Raw genomic sequence first — 12,895 nt, forward strand, 5'->3', positions numbered from 1 at the left:
AGAGGACAAACATAGCAGGCAGGCAGGCTGATGAGTTCTTTCCTTCTCTAAAGATGGCAACCACTGATTTTACAGCTGTGAAGACAGGGGAGCTGAGAGGCTTTCTGCCACCCACAGCTTACAAGTAGGACACATACTCTGTACTTCTCACCTGTCACAACTTTGCCTGGCCCAGGGAGCTCCAATAGCTTCACCAGAACTTTAGATTTTTATAAGAGAAGTGGCCAGATGTAGATGAAATTGTCCTTGACTTTCCCAATAAGTGCCCTAGGTAGCTAGCTCTTTTTACATATAAGTTGTAACTTGGATATGTAACCTAACTAGCAATCTCTTCAACCTCTTACGTCTTTTAAAAAGATGAACCAGTGAGGCTGGGCACTTTGGCTCAAGCCTGTAATCCCAGCACTTTGGGAATCCAAGGCAGGAGGATCACCTTAGATCAGGAGTTCAAGACCAGCCTGGCCAACACGGCAAAACCCTGTCTCTGCTAAAAATACAAAAATGAGCCAAGCATGGTGGCAGGCACCTGTAGTCCCATCTACTCAGGAGGCTGAGACAGGAGAATTGCTTGAACCCAGGAGGCAGAGGTTGCAGTGAGCCAAGATTGCACCACTGCACTCCAGCCTGGGTGACACAGCTAGACTCCCTAAAAAAAAAAAGATGAGCCAGTGAGCATTAGCAAAACCCACTGACACTGAAAGTACAGGAGAAGCATACCCACTCCACATTGTCTTAAACTTTTAAAATCTAGTACTGTGTACATTACAAGATAGGAATGACGTCGCTCCATTCTCTTGATCCAATGGTAGAAGCCTGATGTGATTTATCCAAATCACACCAGTTATAGCACTGGAGAGAGGAATGATCTGGGAATTTAGAGTCCCGTCCACCAACGAGCTCCACAACTGCATAAGTCATTTTATTTGTTGAACGTCAGTTTCTTCACTGGAGAAATAAGATTGGACCAGAAGATTTTTATCAAACTTAACTGTATTTGTTTCCTGAGACTGCCAAAACACAGTACCACAAACTGGTGGCTTAAACAACAGAAATGTATTGTGCTTCACAGTTCTGGAGGCTGGAAGTCTGAAATCAAAGTGTTGGTAGGGTTGGTCTCTTCTGAGGACTGTGAGGGAGACTCTGTTCCTCGTCTCTCTCCTTACTTCTGTAGCCTAAGGTATTCCTTGGCTTGTAGATGGCCATCTTTTCCTTGTGTCCTCCCACTGTCCTCTCTCCATGCATGTATGTCTCTGTTTAAATTTCCTCTTTTTATAAGGACATCTTTACACTGAGTTAGAGCCTGCCCTAATGACGCATGTTAACTCGATCATCTGCAAAGACCCCATTTCCAAATAAAGTCACCTTCATAGGTACTGGAGTCAATGTCTTTTGGCAGGGACAGCATTCAATCCATATACTAATTTTCTTAAAAAAAAAAAAAAAGAAGAAAGAATATATGTGAACCTAATAGTAAACAGAAATATCTACCAAGAGGAGCTGGAATGAGTATTGGTAGGTGGCTGGGTGACCACCGTTGTCCACCTACCCTGATTTCTGCCTAACTACAGGTGTTCTACAGGCTCCCTCCATAGAGATGACAGGATGCACGGCAGGAAGAGCACCCTGGAAGGAAAACACACAGTTCCAGAGGCCACTTCAAACAGTACTAGTAATGCATACGTAGGAGTGCAAAGGTGTGCACAGATTTATTTGTTCCATATAGATACGGAGCCAGCAGTACTCAGACACACAAATCCAGCTTGTCATCGATGAGAAGCCAAATGAGTCTCTCATTCATTTATTACTGGATCCACCTGTCTATATAAAGCCCAACTTCATTTTGCCTGCTTGGTAAAAATGAAAATCTCATTGGCTTACCTAGCCCTTAAACTGTAAGAAATAAAGGTTAAATCTTTCATGAGCTGCATGTCTAAGCCAGATCCCAGAAAATGGTCTGTGTCCTGGCCAAAGGTCAGTTATTTTTCTGCCTTTGCCTTTCACCAGCATTTTACCTTGGCCTTGTTTTGCTCCCATCCTATGTGAATTTCCCATGCCTCTCCTCAGACACACACTCTCTGTAGAGAGAAGCAAAATCTGTGTGGAGTAGCAACCTTTGCAACAATGAAAACATTCCTCCCCAGATGACTTGGGACAGATTGGAGCCAAACTATTTCCTTCAGTCCCTGAGCACATTGTTTCCCTCCAGTGACTTCTGCAATCCAGAAACAGCTGCAAATTCCAGTAAAACAATGTTCTGATCCAATCCCTCAAGCCATCTTTACCCTTTTGTTTTTCTCTCCGGAGGGAGGAAAGAAAAAATATTTGAAAACCTGCCATGGTGCATTATTTCCAAGCGTCTGTTGATGGAGGTGTGAGCCAAGCAGCCCTTTTTATTGGAGGAAAGAAGGAGAGAATAAAAATGGAAGAGAGGGAGATATGATAAAATGATGGAAAAGGGCATGGAGAAAAATCTGAGTGTATGGAATAAAGTTATGCAATGGGGAAAAAAATGAGCAAAAACATTGCTATACAATGCAACTGAAATGTGCTCAATTCAGAAGTCTTTAGCTCACCTCATCTCTCACTTCGGGTAAGCCAGGAAGCCAGTCTATCTCAACATTTAATTTGGGCTGTTTTTACATGAAACTAACCCATAAGAGAACATCAGGATATATTAAAATGATACTGTTGCCAGGCATAGTGCTACATGCCTGTAGTCCCAGCAACTTGGAAGACTGAGGTCGGAGGATCCCTTGGGCCCAGGAACTTAAGGCTGCAGTGAACTGTGATTACACCTGTGAATAGACACTGTGCTCTACCCTAGGCAACAGAGCGAGGCTCCATCCCTTAAAAAAATAAAAAATAAAATAAAATAAATGATACTGTGAATTGAAAATGCATGAAGGTATGTTTCACAAAACAATTTACAGAAATACTCTTGTAATCTGCAACCTCCACAATACACTTAAATGGTGTATCAATTTATAAAACTACCTTTTAATTTATCTTATAAATTAAAGTTTATAAAATTGTCCTTTCAGATTCACTTTTACCTTTTTTAAATTTCTTGCTGTGCCTAGGGAACTGGTCTTTGCAGATAGAATCAATGCTTGCCCTCTAGCTTCTGGTTGGGGTTAGCTAATGGGAAGCATCACCAGGAGGTTCAAGAGTGGAGAAAATGAGATTGGGATATTTATTACTATGGCTCCCTCCCTGATGGGTCACCATGGGCTGGTTGCTTCTCTTTACTGAAGATCACAGCTTCTGAAAGAGGGGTGTGTCCTCCCTCTTCATGCAGCTATGCTCTGTTCCTTTCCCTTTCCCCGGCATGTTTTGGAGGCATGGGTGGCCAAATCCTGCTGTTGCTAGAACCCAGGGTACTGCATAATAAAGCAATACCGCTTTTCCAATTCCCTGAACCTCACTCACATCTTTATATATAAATTAGTCCCTTACACTCACCTTAATTATCCGGTTTGAGTGTGCTCTATGCCTGATACTTTCCCTGAGCTACACTGTAAGTCCCTTGAGTGCAGTCTTATAGGATGATGTGTGTCTTCTTCAAAACATCTAGCATGGTGCCAAAACATCCAGCATGATACAGAGCAAAGCTTTGTCATTCACAGTGTTGATGATCTGAAGGAAGTCCTTCACTTAGTCTGCCTTTTTTCCAAAATCACACATCCAGACCTATTTAGTGAACTCTTCATGATTCCATCTATTCATACAAAGTCAGCTCATCATTGTTACCCAATACCTGCATTTAATGGGATTTTGCTTCTTACAGAAAGTAGTGTGATGTAATGGAAACAGAGGGGTTTTGGAGCCTCACTGACCCAGGCTCAACTCCTAGCTCTGCAACCTACTAGTTGGGTAAAAGGAAAAGCTGTTTAAAGTTCCCAAGAACCACTGCCATTATATATAAACAGGAGATGCAGAATTATCACATCTCTGCCTCCTTCTCCCTCTTGCTTCTTCCTCATCTTTACCAGAGTGGCCAACTTGAGGGTTTTGTCCCCAATTTAAACACAGTGGCCAGTGGTATAATGAAGCCAGGTTCCTGAGGAAGAGGGGATATAAAACAAAGGAAAGAAAAATGTTAGAAGGTTTAGACACTGGCAGCATAAACCAGGCTTATGATCAATATTTAAATGTGATTTGGGGAGACATGGAAGAAATTGTGATACTTAAAGAGGCTGATGAGGAAACACATGAGGAAGTGTTTAAAAATGAGCAAGAGACCAGCACAGTGACTCAGGCCTGTAATCCCAGCACTTTGAGAGGCTGAAGCAGGAGGATTGCTTGAGGCCAAGAGTTTGAGACCAGCCTAGGCAACATAGGGAGATCTTGTGCTACAAAAAAAAAAAATATTAGCCAGATGTGGTCACATGCACCTGTGGTTCCAGCTACTTCTGAGGCTGAGGCAGGAGGATCACTTGAACCTGGGAGAGTGAGACTGCAGTGAGCCATGATTACACCACTGCACTGCAGGATTGGTAACAGAGTGAGACTCTGTCTCTTACAAAAAATGAACAGTTGAGAGAGGTGGCTCATGCCTGTAATCTCAACACTTTGGGAGTCCGAGGCAGGCAGATCACGAGGTCAGGAGATCAAGACCATCCTGGCTAACACGGTGAAACCCTGTCTCTACTAAAAATACAAAAAACAACAAAAAAACTAGGTGGGCATGGTGGCACACGCCTATGGTCTCAGCTACTTAGGAGGCTGAGGATGGAGAATAACTTGAAGCCAGGAGGTAAAGGTTGCAGTGAACTGAGATCATGCCACGGCACACCAGCCTGGGTGACAGAGTGAGACTCTGTTTCAAAAAAAATTAAAAAAATAAAAAATAAACAAGATGAACTATTCCAATGCTGCTTGTCTGAAGCAATGGTGCTGTAGCCTTTCATTGAGAACTGGCTGAAACAAAGAACTTATCCTATGTAGAAATGAGGACACAAAGTAGAGAACATGTTCAAAAGAAAAATGTAGTATGCTGGGTGCAGTGACTCACACCTGTAATCCCAGCACTTTGGGAGGCCAAGTTGGGCGGATCACTTGAGTCCAAGAGTTTGACACCAGCCTGGCCAACATGGTGAAATCCCATCTCCACTAAAAATTCAAAAATTAGCCAGGCATGGTTGCGCGCACCTGTAATCCCAGCTACCGGGGAGGCTGAAGTGGGAGATTCGCTTGAACCCGGGAGGCAGAGGTTGCAGTGAGCAGAGATTGTGTGGCTGCACTCTAGCCTGGGCAACGGAGTGAAATACTGTCTCAAAAAAAAAAAAAAAAGAGAGAGAGAAACATAGTAAATGATTGTGATTCCTTCCACCCCTTAAATGAGGTCATTTGTAAGTAATTCATAAATTCACAACAAAATGGAATTTAAAATTTTCCAACTCCATCTATAAAGTGAGTGCCGTTATGCAGAACTCATGGAGCAAGGTGATTTGCTCTTAAAATTTTCTTCATAGATAAATACTCCAGTTACCTTTGTGGGTGGGAAAGAGGTCTCTAAGCAGCCCTGCAAGGCTGACCTGGTGTGGACTAAAAGACAAGCTATGGGAAGAGGTCAGGAATGTTTGCACCATGTGGTGCTGGGCTCAGAGTGTCTCCATCTTTGGCCATGGCTAAGTGTGTTCTTTCAGGCAATGGCCAAGCCTGCATGCCTGCCTGACTGCTGTGGAGAATCACACCCAGGTCACAGGGATTAGAATACTTTCTTCAAATGGTTGCTATGAGGCTGCTCAATGAGACAATATACACAAAGCCATAGGTACTCAGTATGTAGTGGGCACTCCATACATGCTCTTTATTCTCTCTTGTGGGGGTTGAGGGCCTGTATTCAATTTAGTTAAAAGTTTGTTTTTGGTGTTTTTTTTTTTTTTTGAGACAGTGTCTCTCTCTGTTGCCCAGGCTGGAGTGCCGTGGTGCAATCTCAGCTAACTGCAAACTCCACCTCCCAGGTGCAAGTGATTCTCATGCCTCAGCCTCCTGAACAGTTGGGATTACAGATGCCTGCCACAACACCTGGCTAATTTTTGTAATTTTAGTAAAGACGGGGTTTCACCATGTTGGTCAGGCTGATCTCGAACTCCTGACCTCAAGTGATCCGCCCACCTCAGCCTCCCAAAGCCTTGGTATTACAGGTGTGAGCCACCGCACCCAGCTGAAAGGATTTTTTTTTTTAATTTGGAAACTCATTATGGTTGACATTCTTCTAATTGGTCATGTCAACTATGCAATGACCACACAGGGTTATTTCTACCCCCTTCTGCTTACCAGGCCTTGGATCCATAATAAGCAATGAAAAGGATTTTACAACGCTGAAGATCAAATGGTACAATGGAGTTCCAGTACACAAACATTTAAGTTGCTGGAATTCAGCTCTATGCTCAGCAAAAGGAAATAATACAGATGAATATATACATATATATGTAATTTTCCTCCCTACAATATGGCTCTTAAATTCAAGCCAACTACTTCATCTGGTACTTAACCAAAGAAACAGCCATGGCCATCTGTTTCAACTCTGGAGGGAAAACTGGCTGTGTTGAATTTACTGAGAGATGGCACAGAATACATAAAACTCTGTAATCTGTTGTATGTGGGTGATTTAAGAGATTTTTCATGGTGATTCTTTTCCATACATGAGTTTTGTCACACATGTTGACTTTTGAACTCAAACTCCAAGCACGTGCAACACCGTTGCTACACACTACTGTGTGTCATTTCAAGTTGTCAGACCCTAAGCATATATGAAAAATGACTCCCAACAAAATCCATAATACTCCAAGACGAATTTGGGGACTGTTTAGGCAGCCTCCTAGCTGCCACATCTGCATTACCAGTTCCCTTGAATACATTCCTTCTGTCAGTACTGGCATTGTTGACATCTTGATTTACTTTAAAACATACTTACTGAGTATCTACTAACTCACTAGGCCTTGTGCTCAGTTCTAGGAATACAAGAGTGAATAAAACAGGCTTGATCTCTGGTCTCAGAGTTCACATTCTAGGAGAGTTATCAGATACATTGATCAATTAATTCCACAAATTCATGAAGTTTTTCTTTTTCCTTTTTAAATTTTTTTTTGAGATGGAGTCTTGCTCTGTTCCCCAGGCTGGAGTGCAGTGGTGCTATCTCAGTTGATTGCAACCTCCGCCTCTGCTTTCAAGCGATTCTTCTGCTTCAGTCTCCCGAGTAGCTGGGATTACAGGTGTACACCACCATGCCCGGCTAATTTTTTTGGATTTTTTTTTTTTTTTTTTTTTTTTGAGACGGAGTTTCGCTCTTGTTACCCAGGCTGGAGTGCAATGGCGCAATCTCGGCTCACTGCAACCTCTGCCTCCTGGGTTCAGGCAATTCTCCTGCCTCAGCCTCCTGAGTAGCTGGGATTACAGGCATGCACCACCGTGCCCAGCTAATTTTTTGTATTTTTAGTAGAGACGGGGTTTCACCATGTTGACCAGGATGGTCTCGATCTCTTGACCTCGTGATCCACCCGCCTCAGCCTCCCAAAGTGCTGGGTGGATTTTTAGTAGAGATGGGGTTTCGCCATACTGGTCAGGCTGGAAATTCACGGTTTTTAAACAAATATTTATTAAGAGCTAACTATGTGGCAGGCATTGTACTAAGCATTGGAGCTAATACTGTCAATAAAACAGATCAAAACCTCTCTTATAAGAAGGTTACATTCCATTATGGAAGATAGAAAATAAACAAGATAAATATGTAAACTCCATGGTATGGAAGATCTCTATAAAACCTAAGGAGAAAAAAAAAAGGAAGAAAGGGGAATTTTAAACTGGGAGGAGGCCAGGTGCAGTTGCTCATGCTTGTAATCCAAGCACTTTGGGAGGCCAAGGCAGGCGGATCACTTGAGGCCAAAAGTTCAAGACCAGCCTGGCCAACATGGTGAAACCCCATCTCTACTACAAATACAAAAAATTAGCCAGGCATGGTGGCAGGCACCTGTAGTCCCAGCTACTCAGGAGGCTGAGGCAGGAGAATCACTTGAACCTGGGAAGCAGAGGTTACAGTGAGTCAAGATCGTGCCACTGCACTCCCTCGTGGGCGACAGAGCAAGACTCCATCTCAAAAAACATAAAAAAAAAAAAAAAAAAAAGAGAGAGAGAGAGAGATAAAAGAAAATGTAACAGAGACCAGATAATGAAAAGCTTAGTAAGTCAGAGTAAGGACTGGTTTCTCCTGGAGACCGCTGAGGGATTTTGAGCAGAGAAGCAACATAATCTCTCATATGTACTATGAGAAACATTCTGACCTGTGATGAAAATAGGCTGCAGACAGCCAAAGCCAGAAGTAAAGAATCTGATGAGGAGATCATTGCATTTACTTAGGCAAAATATCATGGGAGCTTAGACAAATGGGGGGTGGTAAAAAGTGGTTGAATTCTAGATATATTTTGAAGGTAGAACAGACAGGATTTGCTGGCAAATTGAAGTTATGGAGAGAAAGAAAAGCAGCAAGCATACTATCAAGGTCTTTGCCCTGAGCAACTGGAAAGCTATAATTGCCATTAACTTAGTTAGAGAAGGAGCTAGTTTCAGAGAATGGAGAGAACCAGCCTGGTCTTTAATTGAGTGTGAGTTGCCTATTTTAGACATCCTAATAGAGATGTCCTGTAAGATATAAATGAATCTGGAGTTCAGAGGAGATATACATTCAAGGGTTATGAGAATAGAGATGGGTATTAAATGCCATGAATCTGGGTGAGACCACCAAGGCATTGAGCATGGAGGAAAGAGATCGAGTTCTGGGGACTCCAACATTTAGAGGTCAGAGATATGAGAAGAAACTAGCAAAAAAAAACTGAGAAGTATCAGCCAGAATAGTAGAGAGACAACCAGTTAGTGTGGTTTCTCGGAAGCCAAGAGAAGAAAGTGTATCAAAAAAGAGTGGTAGATAAAATGTCAAATTTTGATTGGTATTTCTCGGCAAAGGTATAGGATTCTTCCACGAAAGTGGGTAACAGAGGACACGATTTAGATTGAGCATTCAGGAAAGTGGCATCTATGTTGAAGGTTAAAGAAAGAAGGCCAGTGACATTCACTGATGCAGTTTTCTTCCTTCCTGAAGTCATCCTGGCTTCATCCCAATGATGTCTCTGCTCAGCTGCAGGTGCAACCCACCGTTGGACCTATAAGGGACTTTGTCTATCATAGCCACCATCCTGATAGCTGAGCAAGGAGAAGGCTCAGGGTATGGGAGTAAGGATGGAAGAAGAGAAGAGCTCAGAATAGCTTCCCCAAATGGGACATATGAAACAGCCAACTCCCTTCTCAATATGGCAGTCACTTGGATATGATTTCTGGCAGTGAGTGCACATTTGGCCCCACAACATAAGACATTGTCTCCTTCCTGGGGCTGGGAAGAGAAGAAAATGCAAAGTTGTTTAATGGGTACAAAGTTTCAGTTCTGCAAGATGGAAAAGTTCTGGAAATCTATTGCAAACAATGTGCAGACACTTAACACTAATGAACTATGCACTTAAAAATTATAGAGATGGTACATTTTGGCCGGGCACGGTGGCTCACGCCTCGCCTGGGAGGCCGAGGTGGGTGGATCACCTGAGGTCAGGAGTTTAAGATCAGCCTGGCCATCATGGTGAAACTCCATCTTTTAAAAAATAAAATTTTACGTGCGTTTTTTTTTTTTTTTTACTGCAGTTGAAATTTTTTTTAAAAGATGCTGAAGTTTTCTAATTTTCTTTGAGGCTTGCTGTATCACCCAGTATCAGAAAATCTAAAAACAAGGGGACTGTTCCATTGATGAAACCAAATCCCTTATTATGGTGTGCTTCTGTAATAGACACCATAATCCCAAATTGCACAGGTCTGTCTTTCCTTAAAGGATGTTGTCACATGTGTCACTCACGTAAAGAAACCACCAGACAGGCTTTGTGTGGGGAACAAGGCCGTTTATTTTGCGCTTGGGTGCAAGTCCAAGAAAGGAGTTAGGCAAAGGGGATAGGAGAGGGGATTGGTTATATAGGTTGGAGTAAATGGTCAGTTAAAGGCAGTAATCTATCTTGGGGAGGGAGAGGACATCACAGGATGCATGACTACAAGGGTAAGGGTCAGTAATCTATCTTGGGGAGGGGAAGGGCATCATGGGATGCATGATCACAAGGTAGGGGTCATTTATTACAATCAGGCATGATCATAAGGGTGGGGAGTATTGGTTGCAGTCAGAGGGGAGGGTGCGGTAGATTACATAGTTACAGGGGTGGGGGTCTTGAGAAACCCAATGTCCAGGGGGAAATTTTTGCAAGGCTGAACAGGAATAATGAATGCAGGTTGCAGAGCAATTAGTTGAGGCAGGAACAAGTTGTTTTACTTCTTTCTGTGGCCACCTGGTTACTTGTGGTTGCTTCAGACTTTCTGGTTCATGGAAACCATCCAGAGGTGTATGTGCAGGCCACCAAGGCTAAAATGGCCAGGCCTGGACTTGGAGGCCTAACAGATGTAATTGACTTGACTAAGATATATAGGAATCCAATTCGAAAAATAAACAAATACTATTAACTATCTGAAAATCAGAAAAAGAATGTGGCATATATACTACAGGGTTTGGATTACTAAAGAACCTAGTAGGTAGATAGAAGGGAGGTAAACTCCAAGGGAGAATCCAGAAGGATGAGCTTTGTTTTTTTTTTAAAATCTGTTTTACATATTAAGCTAACATGATTTCTTTCTTTTTTTTTTTTTTTTAAGACAGGGTCTCACCATGTTGGTCAGGCTGGTCTTGAACTCCCGACCTCAGGTGATCCGCCCGCCTTGGCCTCCAAAGTGCTTGGATTACCGGCGTGAGTCACCGCTCCCGGCCATGATTTCTTTTTTTAAAAAAAAGTGTTCCTCGTCAGAAAACCACTGTTCTGGTGGTCATCCATAAGAATGAGATTCCTGGAGACTTTCTTTCTAGTTTATAAATGTATTAAAAATTTTTCATCTTTACAAACTGATATTGCTCTTGTAGTCAGATGTAATAATGAATTGAAATGATTTTTTTTTTTTTTTTGAGACAGAGTTTTGCTCTTGTCACCCAGGCTGGAGTGCAGTGGCACAATCTTGGCTCACTGCAACCTATGCTTCCCGGGTTCAAGAGATTCTCAGGCTGGGCACGGTGGCTCATGTCTGTAATCCCAGCACTTTGGGAGGTCAAGGTGGGTGGATCACCTGCGATCAGGAGTTTAAGACCAGCCTGGCCAACATGATGAAACCCTGTCTCTACTAAAAATACACAAATTAGCTGGGTATAGTGGCGGGTGCCTGTAGTCCCAGCTGTTTTGGAGAAACTGAGGCAGGAGACTTGCTTGAACCCAGGAGGCGGAGGTTGCAGTGAGCCAAGATCGCACATTGCACTCCAGCCTGGGCGACAGAGCAAGACTCTGCCAAAAAAAAAAAAAAAAAGTGATTCTCCTGCCTCAGCCTCCAGAGTATCTGGGATTACAGGCACCTGCCACCATGCCCAGCTAATTTGTTTTTTTTTTTTTGTATTTTTAGGAGATACATGGTTTCACCATGTTGGCCCAGCTGGTCTCGAACTCCTGACTGCAGGTGATCCACCCACCTCGGCCTCCCAAAGTGCTGGGATTACAGGTATGAGCCTCCACACCTGGCCTGAAATAATATTTTTTAATTTCAACTATTTTAGATACAGGGGCTACATATGCAGATCTCTGAAAGTGGAGCCAATTTTAGAGATTAGGGCTGGGGAACAAATAGAGAGGTAAATGGAACATGGGAATATTGCATGATGCTGACTTTTGTAGACTGGATCTTGTCACCCTGGTGGTGAGTATATCTGATGGGTAGTTGCTTAACCCAACCCCGCCATCTCCCCGCTCTAGTAGTCCACAGTATCTGTTATTCCCATATTTATGATCATGTGTTTTTAATGGTTAGCTCTCACTTACAAGTGAAAGCAGCTCTATTTGGTTTTCTGGTTTTGCATTAATTTGCTTAGGATTATGGCTTCCAGCTCCATCCATGTGGCTACAAACGACATAATGTTACTCTTTTTTTATGGCAGTGTAGGATTCCATGGTACATATGTACTACATTTTCTTTATTTAATCTACCATTGAGGGACACCTGGGTTGATTCCATGTCTTTGCTATTATGAATAGTGCAGTGATAAACATGTGTCTTTTTGGTAGGATGATTTATTTTCTTTCTTGTACATAGCCAGTAATGGGATTGCTGGGTCAAATGGTCAAATGGTAACTCTGTTTTAAGTTATTTGAGAAATCTCCAGTCTGCTTTCCACAGTGACTGGACTAATTCACACTCCCACCAACAGTGTACAGGCGTTCCCTTTTCTCAACAGCCTCACCAGCATGTTGTTTTTTGGCCTTTTAATAATAGCCATCTGACTGGTATGAACTGGCATCTCACTGTGGTTTTGATTTGCATTTCTTTAATAATTAGTGCTGCTGAGCAGGTCTTCATATTTTTGTTGGCCACTTGCATGTCTTCTTTTGAGACATATCCTTTGCCCATTTTTAATGGGATTATTTATTTTTTGCTTGTTGATTTGTTAGATTAGGCCTTTGTCAGACACATCGTGTGTGAATATCTTCTCCTAGAGGGTGTCTGATTTGAAATGATTTTTAAGATAAGAAATCTACTTTCCAGGCAGTGTAATGCTGAGGGCATATTGTTTCTTATTTTTGTGTGTGTGTTTACAGTCCTTGGCCTGCATTCTTGCACATTGTAGACCACAATTCCTAAAAGAAAATTCAGCATGCAGCATGAATACATTTATTTTCTAAGAGGATGAAACATTAGAATAATAATTTTGAATAGTTATTATTGGAAATCAGATGTAAAACACATGTGATTGTTAATTTTGAATTAGAAATTGAAGATC

The sequence above is a fragment of the Aotus nancymaae genome, unplaced genomic scaffold (assembly GCF_030222135.1).
Source record: "Aotus nancymaae isolate 86718 unplaced genomic scaffold, 86718_ANA_hifiasm-v0.15.2.pri h1tg000011l, whole genome shotgun sequence".
NCBI classification, from domain to species: Eukaryota; Metazoa; Chordata; class Mammalia; order Primates; family Aotidae; genus Aotus; species Aotus nancymaae.